At 42.8% G+C, this 21,337-nt stretch overlaps 1 protein-coding gene and 1 pseudogene across 6 annotated transcripts in view; one reads left to right on the top strand and one right to left on the bottom strand.

Moving 5' to 3' along the window:
- LOC133393520 (uncharacterized) overlaps window positions 1–21,337 on the top strand; it is a 233,526-nt gene that overhangs the window by 23,808 nt on the left and 188,381 nt on the right. The gene's annotated exons all lie outside the window — the stretch shown is intronic.
- LOC133393129 (uncharacterized) lies at window positions 14,065–14,684 on the bottom strand (annotated as a pseudogene).

The following is a 21,337-nucleotide window of genomic DNA, read 5'->3' as shown; positions in this document are numbered from 1 at the left end:
CCTCTTCGCTCTCGTAACTTGCTTGTTGGTGAGAGCAGGTGTACTTTATATGGAAACAATGAAGCCATTACTAGCTATGACAAGGCAATTCAATACATGGTCTAATCACTTTGATTTTATTTTATTTACGAATTAACGACCAACGCATTTAACCGTAGAGATGGCAACCAGATTTACACACGCAAGCTGGCAACCGGCATACCCGGGTATTCCACACGTTTTGATGCAAAAAATTAACGATTTTCATAGGTAAACAATGCTTTCTATAGCCGGCATCGCGAATAAATGAACACATTTTAACAGTCGTTTAAAGTTCATTTTGGTTTAACCGAGTTCATTTGTTGTTCATTCCTGTTAAAATAAACGACCGTCAAAACAGTTAACGACTGCTCGATATCGCATATAGGCAAACACGGGTAAAAAATCGAGCAGTATAATTAAACGACTGTTAATTTGTATCGCATACGCTCTTGACAGTCGTTTGTTTAACGACGGCATAGGACCAGTCGTTAAAATTAACAAATGAACTCAATGCGTTCGCGATGCCAAATTCTAGCAATTTTTAACGACTCTGGTTAATTTTTAACGACTGTTAATTTTAAACCAATTCTTTCGCGATACCAGCTTATATTTTAATGCTGTAAGCAAGTAATGCCGATTCTCTTCTATTTCATTTATTCATTAAGTTTGAAATTTGAAATTGAAATTTGAAATCGCTTGAATTTGACTCGAAAATAAGCACAATACGAAAAGAGGAAGAAGGGAAACGTCATTCTCCATACAAAATGTATGGAATACCTGGGTATGCTGGTTGCCAACTTACGTGATAAAGTTTAAAATAAATCAAAATAAAATACTTACAGGCTGTTTAAAATTACAATTGATGCACCAAAAAATCAGAAATTTAAAGTTGGGAGGCTACGGAAAATTTCAGGTCAATATAATAAGCAATGAATCAAAAGTTATTTCAGTTTAAAGTTAAAAAAATACCCGGGTATCCGGTTGCCAACTTAAAGGTGAAAGAAAACATTTTATTAATTTCCAATTTTGGCGATACCGGATTAAGGCAGATGTCAATCTCGAAAATCCCCCAACCCGCCAGCAAACCATTACGTTGAGTTTGATTCAAAGCCAATTGTAATATCCCACCCCCCCCAACCGCTCGACACCAACAGTGGGCCTCAACTCCTTTTACCGCTTAGGGCCCCCACACCCTAAATTTGTTACTGATTGTGGGAGCCAAGTTGCTTGTGTATGATTTTTACTTTTGGTTACTTCCTTGTGTTGCTGTGTATTTCCATAATTTATAACAAATGCAATAAGGGATTCTAATGGCCATGTGATTGGATACAATCGATTTTCGAAATTTGTTACTAATGGTTTTCAATCATGCTGCATACACTACTTTTGCTGATTGCGCTGATGTAGTAAAAGTCAGTTACATGTCACACGCATATTTTATTACCTAGGAAGAGATTATTTAAGTGTTTGTTGTAAATTGTGATATAAATTAAAATACGAAAATATGTTAATGTATTATGATTTTTCATTACAGCTTTAGACGTATAAAATTTTATACAAGAGAAAATTTAAAATTTTGAACATTTGCTAAACGAGGGCATTTCGTAACGTTGTTTTATCTATTCGAAACGTTAGATTGGTTGTATGAAAATTTCATTTTCAATTAATTTGATTTGAAAAGAATTTTATTCTTTGGTCATAAACTACATGGTTCACGTTCAAAATCTCGCGTATCATATCTACTTTAATCTTCTATAAAAAAACACTAAAATATTTTTTAGAAGTTTATATGCTCATTGTGGTTGCAGTGACCGCGGTGACGCGTGCGCTTAGACGCACCAACACAACTTCAAGCCGTGAAATGTCCGAACCCGCTGCGCAAATGCGAGCAGTTTCCTGCGCAGGAAATGGGGCAAAATCTGGCTGGCGAAATGGACGAACTATTTCAGGCGGCGGAGCAAAACAATACGGTCAAAAAATTTAAAAATATTGCCGTTCATTTTTTCGTTCGCTTCTCCTCTCTCCTCTTCTTAGCTTAATGCCGGCGCAAACAAAATCATGATTTTTACTGGCTGTGAACAGTGCTGCCAAATGCCACTGTTTCAGTCATGACTGAAACGAAGCTCAAATCAGATCACGTACACAACTGAGATGGTCAGTGACGAGACTAAAACAGTTGGAGAATCAATCACATGCTTGGTGACATTTAGTTTAGCACCCAACTTTTGGTCACTCACTTGGTCACGACATTGTTGTCGGTGCAAATCACGACATTCTTGGAATATACTTGGCACGTGGGCTCTAGCAACAAAATGAGCATACTTTCTCCCTCTATCTGTTTTGATTGTCTGTCGGGTCAAACAGAGCGAGAAAACATGCTCATTTGGTTTCTTGGAACCACTCGCACCATAGCACCAATTATGGCTATAACGAACCCTATTTTCACTCTAATATAGTCTATTTGCATTCTAAAACCAAGGAAGGATTTTTCATTTCAAATATGAACATTTTAACACATTTGTGCTTCATTAGTTCCGTACTGCTCATTTACGTTTGTTAAATCACCCTGTTAAATTGTGTTGCCAAGATTTTTGGTATCTCTTACCATTTTGCTAAGAGCAGCACTGTAGGATATTAGCGATTTTCAAGCACCTAACCATAATTTTATCTCAAGATCATCATTTTGCTGCAAAATATTAGTTATTGAACGACTTCAAATCAAAATTTACCATTATTTCATCGAAAATATGTCTTTTTTCCGTATGTCCATTATTGTTACAACTAACCTTTGATGCACCAAATATCGCAGTATACCATGGATACTTTGTTTACAAATGTCGTTTTGGTCGCATAATTTTGTTGTAAAATTATACAACATCCAATAAATTTCATCGAAATAACGCAGTTTTGAATGACTTTGATACGAAAAAAGGTGTAATCTGAACGCTGCTCGTGTCGTACTATTGGCAAGTGCGCTCTTGTTCTTCTCTGATCGATAATTAGAGCATAATTGACCATAAGTATCTTCAAGATAGTTGGGCAATGGCTACGATGGCTTCATTTCAACCAATTCAAACAGGCCATCCTGATTTGCGCTCCTCTGTGTCTCGTGCTGAAACGGTAGCTAGGTTCGGTATAGCTTCCAAATGAAGGAATATGAAGAATTGTCAGGAGATATAAAGTGTGTTCAAATACGGTGTTATCAGTAGAATAGGTCCCTAACATTTTAGAAGAACTTGTTGCAGCCACAGATACAACAGTGGAAGGGGGTAAATTACAGTTTCGCCCCACAAATTAATTGAGCATGGAAATGAATACAAATAGTGATACAAAATGAAGATTTGAAACTGTTAATTTAACTTATTTAATGGTGTTCACTTACTAATTTAGCTGCAGTGAACTTATTATTGCATGATTTGAGTTAAAATATTGTCAAAAATTGATTTTTGGTGTAAATGTCCACGAGTTTTGGCTTACAACCACAATTGGTACAGCTAAGGCGAATTTTTTGGAACACTATAGACATAATTGGTAACTTGAGATGCAATTTTTTATCAAAATTTTCTATTGTTTCGCTAAAATAAAAAATACTCTCGTGTTCTGCACATTATAGGCTTCTAGAAAACATATAGACTTTTAAAATTTTACCAAATACTATTTTTTACAGCAGTAAAATCGGTATCTTGTTGACGTAATATAACCATAATTGGTACACAACTCGTCAAAAATATAATTATGAGGAAATCAACAAAAACAAGGGAAATAGTAAACATTTGTGTAAATTCTTAAAATCTTTGATAAAGCCTGAGAAAAAATCCACATCACAAGTAAAGTTTAACGGTCTAATTCAAATAAATGAGTCTGCTATCCAAGCGCCACAGATTAATCTTAAACGACTGGAAAATCAAATATCCATAGAAAACAAAAATGAAAGCTACCTAACTTCACTGGTTTGCTCAATAGATGACGTATTATATTATAAACTCATCATTATATTGCGATCCTATTCTTGCAATTGTTACGACAAGTTTCATGTATTCTTGACCAATATATATACATAGCCTTCTAACTTGACGAACAAAATTTATGTGAATGGTCGTGTGGTCAGATACATGGGTATCAACACCATCGACCTTTACTCAAACCTCACTTGCTTCAGTGCTGATTGTTATGCATTGGAGTTCAGTATTTCAACAATCGTATCGTCGTTCTAGTTCTAGCGATGCATAACTTCAATGCGAAACCATACAACAGTACAGAGGAAATGAGAAAGCTCTCCTCCAAGCGAAGAAGCTCCTCTGGTTGGGTATCCCACAAACAAATGGCGCCACCAGCTTTTTGCTATTTTTAGAATGCATGAGTCGTTTGCCGTCTGCTAAACAAAGTATTTCTATATTCCGTTTAAGTTGATAGCTTGAGTCGTTTAGAACCTGTTTAGTGGTCGTTTAGTGGATTTGTAGCACTTGGGTATAGTAACAACATTTAACGAATATTTCATTACGAGCAAAAAAAAACAATTAATGAAAACATACAAGTGGTTCCTAAGCCAAACCAACTACAGTGAAAGCGCCGTTTATCCGGGTACTTTTTATCCGGCTTTCCGTTTATCCGTGCTGTTGAGAAATGACAGTTCAATACAAAAATTAAATTTCGTTATGAAGAAAAAATTTGAAAAAGTGGTTATAAGAGCACACTGTCATAACAAAAAACACTATAATTCCTGGCAAATTTCAAATATTGAAAGACATTTGTTAAATTTCAAAACAATAGCCGGCATCGCGAATAAATGAACTCTTTTTAACAGTCGTTTAAAGTTCATTTTGGTTTAACCGAGTTCATTTGTTGTTCATTCCTGTTAAAATAAACGACCGTCAAAACAGTTGACGACTGCTCGATATCGCATATAGGCAAACACGGGGAAAAAATTCGAGCAGTATAATTAAACGACTGTTAATTTGTATCGCATACGCTCTTGACAGTCGTTTGTTTAACGGCGGCTAGGACCAGTCGTTAAAATTAACAAATGAACTCAATGCGTTCGCGTTGCCAAATTCTAGCAATTTTTAACGACTCTGGTTAATTTTTAACGACTGTTAATTTTAAACCAATTCTTTCGCGATACCAGCTATTAGCTATTAGGTATGCGATATCGAGCAGTCGTTAACTGTTTTGACGATCGTTTATTTTAACAGGAATGAACAACAAATGAACTCGGTTAAACCAAAATGAACTTTAAACGACTGTTAAAAAGAGTTCATTTATTCGCGATGCCGGCTAATATCTCTGAATGATTTAAAAACAATTTGTTCCAATTTAAAAATAGAGCAGCTATAGGGAAAATATATTCAAAAGTGATTAAAGATAGTTTTGATATCATTGGAGGACAGCTTTTATCAATAATTAACGAATCTTTGGTATCTGGTATATTTCCAAAAGTGTGGAAGATGTCCAAAATAATTCATATTCCAAAAAATCGTGGTACTATTAACCCGCTGCGCAAATTCGAGCAGTTTCCAGCGCAGAAAATGTACCATATTCTGCGCTGGCCATTTGGCGCTCATTTTTTCGTCCGCTTCTTCTCCCTCCCTCACTCTGCCCTGCCTTACTTGCGCTTCAGCCCGTGCCTTCCGCCGCCAGCTGATTGGCTGTTGCGGTGTATGCGTTGGTACTCATATGTGCATTGCGGTTGTGTATTGTTATTGGTGGGTGTTAGCATTTATTAATTTGTGTATGACCTTGAGACGCTGTGGGAGAAGCTGGATTGGGATTCAAAGTGTTATCGGTGTATTGACGGTTTATTTTATTTCGTGCCGCTGCTGATGAGACCATTCGATGCCCCTGCCAATTGAGGGTGAAGATTCCTATTTAAAACAAGCGTAGGAGAACGTCTAACACTAATCTAATATTTTTTTAATTTGAACATGTTTGACGCTTCAACGACCTTCTAAGCATCATGTAGCACGATGTATAGTGGCAATAAATTATTTTTACAAATGTGCCGAAATCTGTCTCGAGTTTTCGGGACTCGACACACACACACACACAGCGCGTAGAAAGTGACCGTTCACTCTATCATTCCGCGATCCCCCACCCCGCCCGACGCTTTGAATGAGGATGCGCTACAAGATAGCTGACACAAGCCGTTCTACCGATAAGGTAGCCGTACTCGCTCGTGCGGGAAGGGGGGGGAGGGGTGGTCTAGTGGGGGGGGGGGGGGGGGGGGGGGGTGAGTGCGTGCTTGCGCGACTTCGGTGGTGCGTGCTCGCGAGCGCGCTTTCGTGGGTGCGTGCTGGCGTGTTTTCAATTGAATTCATACAAAAGATGATTCTGGATTTGTTTATTACGGTGAGCGTATGGTGCTGCACCTGTCCGCCCAGAATCTGATGGCTTGTTGGTTTGGAGTAGTTATCATGACGCCGATTGACCGGCAATGCCTTGGAATGGGTTCGGATCGGTAGGTTCATGTTTTGGTCAAGTGCATTCCGTGCATTTGTCGCGCCACAGCGGTAGACCCGGCAGCACCAAAGTCAAGACAAACTCTTACCCGGGTGTGGACTGCTACGCTAAGTTCTTTTTATTATTATTATTATTATTATTATTATTATTGGCGTAATAGCCAACGCGATCATGCCGGCCTTTTCAGGACTTGAGTACCATGTAGCCGGAGCCGGTGGCTAATCCCTTGCTACGACGGCTGGTTCATACGCGATTAGAACCCACGACGGGCATGCAGATGTGCGGAATGATGGCGGTGCCGCGGGCCCGCTCCTATCCAGTGTGCAACCTGCATACTGCCACACTGTCTCCTGCTCGATGCATACGCTGCAGGCAGGGGGAATTATGCACCTCCACAATAAAAAAAAAAAAAAAAAACACCGTCATGAACCAGCGGTGGACCTAACGGTAGGCGGACTAGGCGGTCGCCGAAGATCGCTAGTCTGTAGTATGCCGTATGTCTACAAGTGGACAGATTATTAGCGACAAGGGCTCCCGGAAAGATGATCTTTAGCGCTCCGTGGATGGAGAACCATTTGCACCTCCCCTCCCCCCATGGCGACTACAATTTTAGGGCCTGTGACCGATGATCGTAGGGGTCCCATGGCCACACCCCTTCCCGCCTGCAATTTAAGTATACTGTTCAATCTCCCAACAGCTGTGTGTCAGTACTCCCTCCTCCCGGTCATCAGTTACCATTGACAGGTGCCTCAATTCGTGTTTCCGCCTTTCATCAACACCTTCCTTTCTTTGACCGATGGATCATAACATTCCGGAAGAAAACACATTTGGCGACAGTTGTGAACACACGCACGCTCATACCCTTGGGCAGACGGCACAGCTGCGCTTAGCTTAGTGTAACAAAGTTATGTTTAATGCTTAACACGTTCAGATCGATGGCAGGCCCCAGGGACTGCCAGTGAACTTTCCAGCCTACGTTCTTGATGCTGGTGGAAAGGAAAGTTGATGAAAATAAGCGGCGGGATGAACGTGTTAATGCGAATTAGAATTAAGTGCGTTGCACAGCAAACCCTCCAGCGTAAACTAGCGATTCCTTAGTCATTTTTATATTGCAGTGTTTGAACTCATTGCGATTTTTTGGTTTGATTTGTGAAAATGCAACTTCATCGCCGCAATGTTTGTTAACGACATTTTTGGCGCCACATCAGCTCGCGAGCATTGACCACACGCGAGAAAGAGATAGCGCTATGGAGGGAAAAGGCACGGACGACGGCTGACAGCGATTGGCCGTCTGACGCACCAACACATCCAAACCTTCGGCAGCGCGCTCAGGCGAGGGGTATGAGGCGGAGCCAGGGACGGGTAGCTCGACGAGCTGCTTGACAAATTTGCCGTTGGAGGGAAAAAGATGGCATGATAAAATTCTCCGAACGGCATGATTTCTTCCGTCGCATTGCGCAGCGGGAAGGTAGAAGAATTTCGACCGATAATATCTTGCATGTATATGAAAAAATATTAGAATTGGTAGTAAAAGAGCAGCTAATGCATCATCTTACCACTCATGACTTATTGATACTAGAACAATCTGGATACACAGAAGGACATTCCTGTGAAACTGCACTTAATCTTGTGTTGTCAAAATGGAAAGGTTTTGTAGAACAAAAATATGAGTTGCTTGCAGTGTTTTTGGATCTCAAACGTGCGTTTGAAACTGTAGCGAGTGTTTTAGGGCCAATCTTGTTTATAATGTATATAAACGACATAAAGAAAATAATGCATTTTTGTGAGGTAAACCTGTTTGCCGATGATACAGTATTATTCATCGCAAAGCCTAATTTAAAACAAGCAGAGACTCTGTTAAATCTAGAACTGATTGTTTTAGAAGGTGGCTAAAATATAAAAAACTGGCTCTAAACATTAATGAAACAAATTACATGATTATATCCAATAACAATAATCAAAAACAGCTGTTTATTTCAATAAATCAAGAACAAATAGAAAATACTTCTGAACTAAAATATTTCGGGAATATCATTGACAATAAACTCTCGTTTGGGCTATTAGATAATGACATAGATAATGAGTTAAGAACACATGCGTTGGAATTGTAATAAAAAAATAATTTTATTTTTTTTAATTTGTCGCGCACATATTCACAGTTCAAGATGTTGATTAGAACTGCCTAACCTTTCCTGATTTCATGTTATATATGTTCGGTTCCCTACTTTTCATTGTTTATGCTATGGTTATTATGTTTATGCTACGGTTATTTATTAGATATTTGATTTGGCCAGATGTTGATACGATGTTGGTGCTGGTTCTGGTTCCGATGATTACTATGTTGATCATAGCATATTTCGCTATGAATGGTGTTGCATTGCTTCGGTGCTGGTGTTTTGCTTTCGGTGCTGTGATGTCGTGTTTCTAAACTAATGTCATAGCAAAAGTAGCAAAAAAGTGGTGTCATTAGCAGGCTTAGCAAAGATTGAAACTTTTTTGGTAAAGTGCAACTTTACAAGTCGCTTATTTCACCACATTTAGATGTTTGTGCTTCTATTCTTTTTCTTGGCAATACAACACAGATACAAAGATTACAACGTATCCAAAACAAAATTATGAGAGTGATTTTGGGTAATGGTCCAAGAACTTCATCTAGCGTTATTATTATTATTATTATTATTATTATTATTATATATTGAATGGAATGTAACCAAAATATCTCTGGGAACAAATAGTTCGAGCGACGGATGTTCGTCGCTACCCTGCTCGTAGATCATATGAACCGAGAACCCCAAGCTACCTTTCATTAAGAGCTCAAAACTCCTTATACTAAAAGGGAATTCGAATGTATACATCGATGCCAAGAGAAGTTGTTAACGCCACAAGTCAAGGTAAATTTAAGAAGAAATATGCACTGTATGTGAAGCAGGTGATTTAGTAATATGGCCGTGAAGTGTTTTAATATAGTAGTATAGTGTAATGAAGAATGTATACTTCTAGAAGTGCTTGCTTGTTTGTATGATGTAATAGTATTTAATCATAATCGCATTTATCTACTTGATGATGATGGTGTATTTATTAATTTGTTTTTGTTTAACAGCTATTATTAAAAAAAAGATCATTTAAAAAAATAAAAAAATAAATAATGAGAGTCTTCAAAAATTCGAGACACGCGCGCGTATAGAGGACTTTGGGGTTTAGACCCACTGATTGTAAGATGATAGGACTTAGCGGCACCTTATCGGATTCATTAGTGAGTCGAAAACACTCAATCATCCACTCAAGTTTTATGTAGAAATATTACCTTCATTTTTTATACCTAAATATCTTTAAGATAATTTCGTCCTTCTCGAAACTTTGAAGAGGAAAGTGGAGGGACCATCATCATCATCATCATCATTATCTTTCAAGAAAACTCGTTCGACAAAATGTCAGCTGGAAAAGCTGATGGACCTAATGGAGCGAAATCCAGAACTAGCTAAGTGTGCGGATTCCAATCCTACAGGATTTTGGAAAATAGTAGCTTTGGAACTTAATTCATTAGGCCCAGCAGTTAAGGAAAAAGCTTGGAAATGGGTATGTTGCTGTGTAATGATAATACGAAACCCATTTAATTAATCAAAATTTATCGTTTTTTGCAGACATGGATTGAAAAAAAGTCGATCGTTAAGAAAAAACTCTACTAAAATAAAAAGGAAATGCAAAAAACCGGAGGCGGAAAGCCGATGTTTAATACACTAAGCGAGTTAGAAAAGCGTATTGCCGCTATCACTAATGTGCGTTCTATATCTGTCATATTTGACGATAGCATATGCGTTGGAATCAAGCAATCCTCTGCAGACAAACGCTACGAATTGAATCAGCCGGAACCATAACATCATTGTAAGGCTGTAGAACAGCAGGGACCATCGCACCTTAGCCATATCACCGATCGGTCGGGACCATCGCACTATTCACAGACCACAGAACATCCCGAACCATCGCACCAAACTCATACTACCGACCAGGACTATCACATTCTTCGCAGACCACAGACCACTCGGAAACATCACATCATAGCCAGACTATCAACAGTCAGAACCATCTCAACCTATGGATATCATAGAACAGCCGGAACCACTACAATTCATACATATTATAGAACATCCGGGATTATCGCACAATAGCAACCACATGAATCAACAGCCATCTGATAGGACCAAAAAAAGCAAAATAACTGTCACAACTAAACTAGTTGACTTTCTAAAAAGGGTACACCGCTGGACATAAAAATAGGAAAAAAAATTGTGTGTGTTTTTTGTTTTTGGCTCAATGCATGCGCTAGATGTGTCATCGGCAAGAGTGCGAGGCGTACTGAAGTTGCAATCGCCGAGTTTTGCCTTATATACTCTCATGTTTGGTGCGACACTTACCTGAGTTACGAGTGCCGATAGCGTTTCGCGGCAGTATAAAAGGAGAGCCAAATCGTTTGGCACTTCTTCAGCCAGTGGTCAAGCTGTAAGGTTGCTGTTAAAAAATTCCAAAAAATCATCATGGGTCGCGGTAAGCACTGCACACAAGGGGAGCGAAAACACATTCAGGGGCTGTTTCGTGAGAACGTCCCAATAAAGACAATCTGCAAGGCGTTCGGCCGTTCGTGGACGTTTGTGGACAACGCCATTCGTAGCGAGGCTACAGGAAAGTCGACCGGTCGTCCGCGAAAAACTACGGTAAACGTTGACGCGCAGATTGTTGAAAAGGTCAGGGCGGACCCTTTCAAAACTTGCACTCGTAACAGGTTGGCTGATAAGTCCCCGGTCTGACACATAGATGGCGCCGCTAGTATTAAATGCATATTATTTTTACATAGTACCAACCTTCAAATGATTCGTGTCAAAATTTGACGTCTGTATGTCAATTAGTTTGTGAGACAGAGCGTCTTTTGTCAAGCAACTTTTGTTATTGTGAAAAAAATGGAAAAAAGGAATTTCGTGTTTTGATCAAATACTGTTTTCTGAAGGGAAAAAATACAGTGGAAGCAAGAACTTGGCTTGATAATGAGTTTCCGGAATCTGCCCCAGGGAAATCAACAATAATTGATTGGGATGCAAAATTCAAGCGTGGTGAAATGAGCACGGAGGACGGTGAACGCAGTGGACGCCCGAAAGAGGTGGTTACCGTCGAAAACATAAAAAAAATTCACAAAATGATTTTGAATGACCGTAAAATGAAGTTGATCGAGATAGTAGAGGCCTTAAAGATATCAAAGGAACGTGTTGGTCATATCATTCATCAATATTTGGATATGCAAAAGCTCTGTGCAAAATGGGTGCCGCGCGAGCTCACATTTGACCAAAAACACCAACGTGTTGATGATTCTGAGCGGTGTTTGCAGCTGTTAACTCGTAATACACCAAAGTTTTTGCGTCAATATGTGACAATGGATGAAACATGGCTCCATCACTACACTCCTGAGTCCAATCGACAGTCGGCTCAGTGGACAGCGACCGGTGAACCGGCTCCGAAGCGTGGAAAGACTCAAAAGTCCGCTGGCAAAGTAATGGCCTCTGTTTTTTGGGATGCGCATGGAATAATTTTTATCGATTATCTTGAGAAGGGAAAAACCATCAGCAGTGACTTTTATATAGCGTTATTGGAGCGTTTGAAGGTAGAAATCGCGGCAAAACGGCCCCATATGAAGAAGAAAAAAGTGTTGTTCCACCAAGACAACGCACCGTACCACAAGTCATTGAGAACGATGGCAAAAATTCATGAATTGGGCTTTGAATTGCTTCCCAACCCACCGTATTCTCTAAATCTGGCCCCCAGCGACTTTTTCTTGTTCTCAGACCTCAAAAGGATGCTCGCAGGGAAGAAATTTGGCTGCAATGAAGAGGTGGTCGCCGAAACTGAGGCCTATTTTGAGGCAAAACCGAAGGAATACTATTAAAATGGTATCAAAAAATTGAAAGGTCGTTATAATCGTTGTATCGCTCTTGAAGGGAACTATGATGAATAATAAAAACAAATTTTGACAAAAAAATGTGTTTTTCTTTGTTAGACCGGGGACTTATCAGCCAACCTGTTATCAAGCAGGAGCTTGGATTGCAAGTTTCGTCGAAGACGGTGTCTCGCCGTTTACACGCGGCTGGGTTCTGAAAATATTTTTTTCGGATGAGTCCAGAATCAATCTGGATGGTTCGGACGGCATTATATACGTCTGGCGCCTTCCCAATCAGGCGTATCATCCGAAAAACACGATAAAAACCCTTAGTCACGCAGGCGGCCACGTAATGGTGTGGGGTTGCTTCTCCTGGCATGGCCCAGGTCCTTTGTTCTGTATCATCGGGACACTGAACTCAGAAGGGTACAGAAAAATACTTAGTCGTAAGATGTTGCCATACGCTCGACAAACATTCGGAGACGAAGAGCATTACATCTTTCAGCATGCCAATGACTCAAAGCACACATCGCGAACAGTTAGATGTTATTTGGCAAACCCGGAAGTGCAAGTTCTACGGTGGCCTGCGTTGAGTCCTGACCTTAACCCGATTGAAAATCTGTGGACGAATCTTAAGGATAATCTCAAAAACCAGCATGCATCCTCAGCCGATGAGCTATGGGCACGCTGCGAGGAAATGTGGAAACGCATTCCTCCAGAAACCTGCCAGAATCTCATCAAGGATATGGCTACTCGCTGCCAGGCAGTGAAAGAATATAATGGTCAACACATTGACCGTTAGAATGTGTTTTCGCTCTGTGGAACACTGCAACACCACCTCCCAACCACCACTTAAACAGCTCTTTTCAAGGCTACCAAATAATTCTGAAAAGAACTATGTCTTTCGGTCAGAAAAAAAGTTCCTATTTTTATGTCCACAGGTGTACTAGAGCGAAATGATGAGACGAACAAACATCTTGGCGAAATTTTCAGCAACATAAAAATACTAGCAGAGGGAACTTTGTGCTATTTTGAAGAAAAGGAAAAAGGATGGAAAGATAAAAACTAATGTAAGAAATCAAAACAAAAAACTTATGCGCTGTTTTTGGAAAACAAAAACAAAAACCAAAAACAGCTTAATTGGGGCTTATCATTCTTCATTAAATTCGTAATACCATGCATGATGAGAAGGTTATGTAACATGCAACAAACGTTTATGATACGAACACATTTGTTTGGTGCTTAACGTATTAGTCTTTCACCATTCAAGCAGCAAAATCGTACTTTAGGCAAACCAAACGTTCTTTCAATGATGGAACGTGCTTTGGCATGCTGTACATTGAACAACGAATCTGGACTATTTGGCTCTGCATTTCTGCTCGGCTTGATTAGCCAAGGTTTCGAAGGATAAGCTGAGTCTCCGGAAATATATTAGAAAGCATGAAATGTTAATCTAAACTTAAAATGTGACATAGAAGCGTAACATGTGAATAGACCATCCCAAGAGTTTAAATATTCGGTCTACATTTCTCCATTTTTCTTCAAAATATGAAGAAATCGGACTGAAATTATAAATGTAAGAATCGTGATCCGAGCCTGAACCTCGCGTCTACAAAACGGATCATTTGCCTGTGGTCAAATATCTGGAAGATAAGTTTCATATCATTTTATCGCTGGTAAATTATGTCATATCACATATTTACCATCAAAGCGTTAAGACTATAAAATCCCTTTCTATTGACATAATGGGCTGAGTTGTCGTGAGGCGCAACGATTCTTATATGGGTTCCATCGATGCACATCACCAGGAACAGGTATTTTCGAGTAAAAGTATCTACTGACATCTGCTTTCTCGTCTTTTTTTAGATCCATGGTAATTGCGTATGTTAGTTCACGCTCCAGAACTGTTAAGGTTTGATCTAACGTTTAGATCAATTAAAGTAGATTGGTCAATTGTCATGATGAAATCGTTACCAAGTTTTTGTTCACGGTTATGTTTTGGAGCAATGAATGGGGCTATTTTTGCGAGAATTTCCTCGAACAAGCGCTTTGAAAGTCGAAAATTTTGCATAAATCTAGAAATGAAACATATCATCCAGTATAAAGATCAATGTTATATGAAAAATAAACAAACAGAAAAGAAATAGCTCAAACATCAACACGATTGACGAGAAAATTTATCGAATAATTCAAGCGGATCTAGCTGTTTCCGCAGTACCCTACGATGTTGTGCAAGATTTTTTTCAGCATCATCACTTTCACCAGTGAAAAATAAAGAATTAAACATGATTTTCCAATAAGTTTTGTTATGTATCACTTTTTTCGATTGCTAACTGGCTTCGTGACTTGTAAACAAACCCTACATTTGTCAGCTGACGAAACTACTCGATCGGTAGTTTTATTGGTCGTTATCATTTTATCGACCAGTAAGTAAAATACGTACGCGATACCAAATCGAGTAGATAAATTTATTGGTCGATATAGCAAACCAGTGGTAAATTTTTATCGATTGTTTGGCGATAGGTGCCAGTGTGCGATGTGTTAGTACACGGTAATCTGGCACACTCGGGAATGTTTGGCCAAGTGCCAGGCTGGAGGAAGATTGGCTGCAAATAAGGGAATAAACACCATGATTAGCATCCTTGTCGCTAGCTTCACCAAACAATCTTCTTCTTCTTTCGTGGTCCGCGTACAACATACCGAATCATACACAACGCAAAGCACAGCCCCAGGCACCCAAGGTCAGGCCTATAATCATCGTTTCTGCACTATATCTGCATATTGAAATAGTCTATAAAAGAACGCTTTTTATCACGATATTCGCTGGATAACACTTACCCGCTGCCTTGTGCTGTGTTGTTCATCACACCACTTACCTACGCTGGAACATGTGTGCACCGCTTCAAATGGAGTCAGCACGTATTGAGCACAACTCCTACCTCTTTATTTACCTAAAATGGCACTTACCTTCATAAAATTAAGAACTTCATTATTTTAAAAACAACTTACCACTTGTTCGGCCAATAACACTGTTTACGCTTTTCTATACACAACACAACTTGACTTTCATAGCGACAGCAGCAGCAGAGCACCAACACAACGAACGGTGATATGCGAGACGTCAAACGACCATAGCCGAGTGGTAGTAAGAAGTTCAATGGAGATTCACGACTTTCGCGGATTCGGAAATACGCGGTTTTCTAAATTTGACAGATAAAATGTCAAATCGGTACAATTTGCTTCAAAATTTGCCCAATGCAGGATAAACTGCATTTTGCCAATAAAAGCATGAGTTCCGGCATCCTCATGACATGCCCCAGTCATCGTATCCTGCCAGCCTTTGCCACCATCAGGGTGCTCGGTCCGCCGTACCGCTCAGCAAGCTCGTGTTTCACCGCCAAAGATGGTCCGGAGGATGCGTCGCTCAAACACGCCCAGAGCATTTGCATCCTCCGCTCGGATGGTCCAGGAATCGTGTCCGTAGAGAACCACCGGGCGAATCAATGTGCGATATATCGCACATTTCGTGCGGGCTCGAAGTCTTCTGGACCTCAGCAGTCGATGAAGCCCATAGTATGCCCGATTCCCCTGCACAATGCGTCTCCGGATTTCGCTGCTGATGTCGTTGTCCGAAGTAAAGACCGTCCCGAGAAAACTCCTTTACCATCTCAACAATGTCGCCGTCAACTAATACACTGCTTCCCAGATGGTCTGAGTCACCGGCAAGCAGGTACCTCGTCTTCGTCGCATTGATTCTTAAAACAATTCTTGCTGCTTCACATTTGAGTCGGGTGTACGCCTCATACATCTTCGCTGTTGTCCTGTCGATGATGTCGATGTCATCCGCGAAGCCAAGAAATTCGAGAGACCGGTAGAGGATTGTGCCACGAATGTCGTTGTCTAGCCCCGCGGTTCGAATGACACCTTCCAGGGCGATGTTGAAGAGTAGACAGGAGAGTCCGTCACCTTGCCTCAGACCCCTGAGAGATTCGAACGATTCCGACATCAAGTTCGATACTCTCACCTTGCACTGCACCCCGTTCATGGTGGCCTCTAACAGCCGGATCAACTTCCCAGGGAAGTGGTAATGCTGCATGATGCTCCATAGCTCCTTCCGGTCTTTGGTGTCGTAGGCCGCCTTGAAGTCGATGGTGGTGCGTTTGTCTGACTCTTCAAAACGGCGCTGCTTGGTCTGGAAGAGCAGGGTTTGCTGTTTCCTCAGTCGTCTGTAGATTTCCATGTTCTAACGGGTTTCATGCCGTAACATGCAAGCTCGCGCTGCATTCTTCTCGGATAGTGCTCGTCTGCACTCTTCGTCGAACCATTCCTTTGTCTCTCTACGTGGTAAGCAGCTGATCTTGTGTTCGGCTGCAGTGCTGATGGCTCGTTCCACCATACGCCAGTGGTCTGGGAGGGGCATCGTGGCGATGTTGTTGTCGGCCGTAAGAGCTTCTCCGAGCGCTGTCGCATATCCCACATCGCCACATCAGCACATTTCAACCAGTCCATGTTGAGCCTCGGGGTGGCCTGACTCCGTTGGTTGTTAACCACGGAGAGTTTCTGGTGCAGCTTTACCATGACCAGGAAATGGTCCCAGTCGATGTTTGCGCCTCTATACGTTATAACATCGATAATATCCGAGAAGTGCCTTCCGTCAATCAGAACGTGGTCGATTTGGGACTTTTAATCACCCCTCGGGTGTCTCCAGGTGTAGCTATGGCGGTGTGCATGCTGGAAAAAGGTGGTGCGGATGCCCATGTGCTTGGGAGAGGCAAAGTTTATCAGCCTGAGTCCGTTGTCATTTGTCAGCTGGTGGACGCTGAAGCTTCCAATCGTTGGTTTATATGCCTCCTCCTGTCCGACCTGAGCATCAAGGTCTTCGATGACAATCTTCACGTCATGTTGTGGGCAGCGGTCGTACTCCCTCTCCAGCTGCGAATAGAAGGCATCCTTCTCGTCATCGGTGCTCCGAAGGTGCGGACTATGACATTAATAATGCTCAGGTTGAAGAATCTGCCACGAATTCTCAACCTGCACATCCGTTCGTTGACCGGCCACCACCCGATCACTTTCTGTTGAAGAAGCCAGCGCAGCCCTTCGGGAAGGGACATACGATGGGGGGAAGCCGCTCCTGACATGGATAACAGACGCTCCCAGGTAGAGTCATGAAGATCAATCATCTACCTCCCTCTCAATTTAGCCATGCAACACATCCGCCCAAGGGGTTGGGTTTCCCCGTATACCCAAGCTTGGATAATTGAGAGACATGTTATCGTTCTGTACGACGGAGACGTATTGAGTAGGAGTAGGAGGTGGAAAGCCTATGTTAACCTTCTAGAGGCTTCGGATCCACGGCGCTTGTATACTATCTGATTCAAGTTATCAAGTCCAGCAGGGTTGGATATCCTGGTACTTTATGTAATATTCTTGTGTTGTTGAGACGTTACCAACAGGATTCTTTTTTTCACCCGAAATATGTAATACAATACAATACAAATTTTCGTGCAATCGGGACGACTTGGCCCGATCGTTATCAGCAGTTGTCCACACGACTCCACTTCGATAGTGTCCTCTATCGGGATTGTTGTAAAACACTAATGTGTCATCGGATTGACCGTAAATATTTATTTTAATATTTAACACTGACCCCCAGTGTTTGTGAGCCACGCTAATACTCCCATTGGTACAATTCGATGTTGACAGTTGTTGTGTTTTGTTTAAGGACATACTTAATTTCGGACTATTAAGGTAGATGCCTGAGCTATACTTGTTTTTTTTTCTAACACCACTACGTCCGTATGTGTTTCTTTGCCCTGACGGGTTGTCCTTCCCTGACTGGTTGCTGTGCACTGCTTGACCTCTTTGTTCTCGTATTAGAAATGGCGATTCATTTCTCGCTAACTTACTAGCAATTATTATGCGAAGCATCACGAATTGGGTCTGTCTATGGGTCACCTTTCCTGCTGCAAGTTCACTTCAGCACAGCTACGTTCCGACTTTCCTCAGGAACTTTATATCGCTGGCAACGGATGGGATGCGCAAGGAGTTAACACAATAAACTTAACATAATCCGTGGAACTATTATTAAACACACGCGTAATTCTGTAAACTAATTTCTCGCACCGTAGTTTGCCTGTTCTTCACTTCAGCACGGCGATTCCGATTTACCTCAGGAATCTTATTTTGCCGGCAACGGGTAAAATTAAGGGAAAAACTATGTTGATAGAATTCTTCTTCTTCTTCTTCTTCTTCTTGGCCTGCTCAATGAGCACGTCTCGTAGACATGGCCAGGTCGCCAATTCGTTTCCAGGAAACTCGGTCCTGGGCTGCAGTCCTCCAACCACGGTTGCATCCGATTTCCGACAGGTGCGACTCCACCTGATCCAGCCAGCGAGCTCGCTGTGCTCCTCTACGCCTCGTGCCGAACGGGTCGCTGACGAGCACCTTCCTGGTGGGGCATGAGTCCGGCATCCTCATCACGTGCCCCAGCCAGCGTATCCTTCCGGCTTTGATGACCGTCAGGATGTCTGCACCGCCAAACAGCTCAGCTAGCTCGTGGTTCATCCTCCTTCTCCACACGCCGTGCTCGCACACACCGCCAAAGATAGTCCTTAGCACTCGCCGTTCGAAAATGGCGAGTGCATTGGCGTCCTCCGTCAGTAAAGTCCAGGACTCGTACCCGTAGAGGACCACCGGACGTATCAGTGTGCGATATATCGCGCATTTCGTGTGTTGCTGGAGTCTTCTGGATCGCAGGAGTTTGTGGAACCCGTAGTAGGCACGATTTCCCTGAACAATGCGCCTTCGGATTTCGCTGCTTACGTTGTTGTCCGAAGTTACGATCGTGCCAAGGTAGCAGAACTCCTCTACCACCTCGAGATCATCGCCGTCAACTGATACTCTGCTTCCGAGTCGGGCTCTATCACGGTCAGAGCCCCCGGCAAGCAGGTACTTTGTCTTCGTCGCATTGATCCTCAATCCAATCCTAGCGGCTTCGCGTTTCAGTCGGGTGTACGCCTCGCACACCGCCGCAGATGTTCGCCCGATGATGTCGATGTCATCCGCGAAGCCAAGGAATTGGAGAGTTCGGGTGAAAATCGTGCCCCGGATGTCGAAGCCCGCGCTTCGCATGACACCTTCCAGAGCGATGTTGAACAGCAAACAGGAGAGTCCATCCCCTTGCCTCAGACCCCGGTGAGATTCGAACGCTTCTGACAGCATGTTTGTCACTCTCACCTTGCACTGCACCCCGTCCATAGTGGCCCGCAACAGTCGTACCAGCTTCCCAGGGAATCCGTGCTGCTGCATGGTGTTCCATAGTTCGGTCCGATCTATGGTATCGTAGGCCGCCTTGAAGTCGATGAACAGGTGGTGCGTAGGGATCTGGTGCTCTCGGCATTTCTGGAGGATCTGCCGTAGAGTAAAGATTTGGTCGGTAGTTGATTTGCCTCCAACAAATCCAGCTTGATAGCTGCCGACGAAATCTGTAGCAAGAGGCGAAAGTCGGCAGAAGAGTATTCGGGACAGGATCTTGTAGGCAGCATTCAGGACTGTGATGGCCCGGAAGTTAGCACAGTCCAGCCTGTCGCCCTTTTTGTACACTGGGTGTATGACACCCAGTTTCCACTCGTCCGGTAGTTCTTCCTGATCCCAAATCCTAACAATCAGCCGATGCATGATGACGGCAAGCCTCTCCGGACCCATCTTGAACAGTTCGGCCACCAGACCATCGCTGCCAGCTGACTTGTTACATTTCAGCTGTTTGATGGCGCTGATGACTTCGTCCAAAGATGGCGGGGGCACTTCGTCATTGCCATGCTGGCTGTCGTAGGGTTGCTCTCCTCTGCTTCCTGCGTCTGCTCTGGTATCTGCTCCGTTCAGGTGTCTGTCGAAGTAGCACTTCCATCTGTCGATCACCTCTCGCTCGTCCGACAGGATATCTCCCTCCTCACTGCGGCATATAGCGGTCATGGGAGTAAAACCGCTCCGTGCCGCATTCAGCATCCTGTAGAACTTACGAGTTTCCCCCGACTGGGATAGCTGCTGCATGAGTTGCTCGTCCGACTCTTCGAAGCCGCGCCTCTTGTCCTGGAAGAGTAGGGTCTGCTGCCTTCTCAGTCGTCTGTAGTCTTCCACGTTCTGCCGGGTCTCGCGCTGGAGCATGCGGGTCCGCGCGGCGTTCTTCTCGGAGAGTGCTCGCCTGCACTCATCATCAAACCATTCCTTCCTCTGGTTATGGGTCACGCGGCCAATTGTTCGCTCGGCCGTGCTGCTGATGGCTTGCTCCACCATGCGCCAGTGGTCATTGAGAGACATCGCCTCGGTAGTGGTGTCCTCCGGCAGCGCTTCCCCAAGCGCGATTGCGAAGTCCCTCGCCACAACAGCTTGTTTCAGCCGGTCTGTGTTGAGCCTTGGGGTGGGCTGATAGCGCAGTTTGTTGGCCACGCACAGTTTCTGGCGTAACTTAACCATAACCAAGAAATGGTCTGAGTCGACGTTTGCTCCTCTATAGGTCCTTACGTCGATTATGTCCGAGAAGTGGCTTCCATCGATGAGAACGTGGTCGATCTGGGAAAGTGTTTGCTGCGGTGATCTCCAGGTGTAACTGAAGCGAGGTGCGTGCTGGAAGAAGGTGCTGCGAATGTTCATGTGCTTGGAGGAGGCGAAGTTTATGAGCCGAAGCCCGTTGTCGTTGGTCAGCCGGTGGGCACTGAAACTTCCTATCGTCGGTTTAAATGCCTCCTCCCGTCCGACCTGAGCATTAAAATCCCCGATGACAATTTTAACGTCGTGTTGTGGACAGCGGTCGTACTCCCTCTCCAACTGCGTATAATAATTGTCTTTATCGTCATCGGTGCTTCCAAGGTGCGGACTATGCACATTTATGATGCTCAGGTTGAAGAACCTGCCACGAATCCTCAACCTGCACATCCGTTCATT

The sequence above is a fragment of the Anopheles gambiae genome, chromosome 3, assembly GCF_943734735.2.
Source record: "Anopheles gambiae chromosome 3, idAnoGambNW_F1_1, whole genome shotgun sequence".
NCBI lineage: Eukaryota > Metazoa > Arthropoda > Insecta > Diptera > Culicidae > Anopheles > Anopheles gambiae.
Note: the sequence above shows the minus strand (reverse complement) of the source record. Positions and strands in the feature narration are given on the sequence as shown.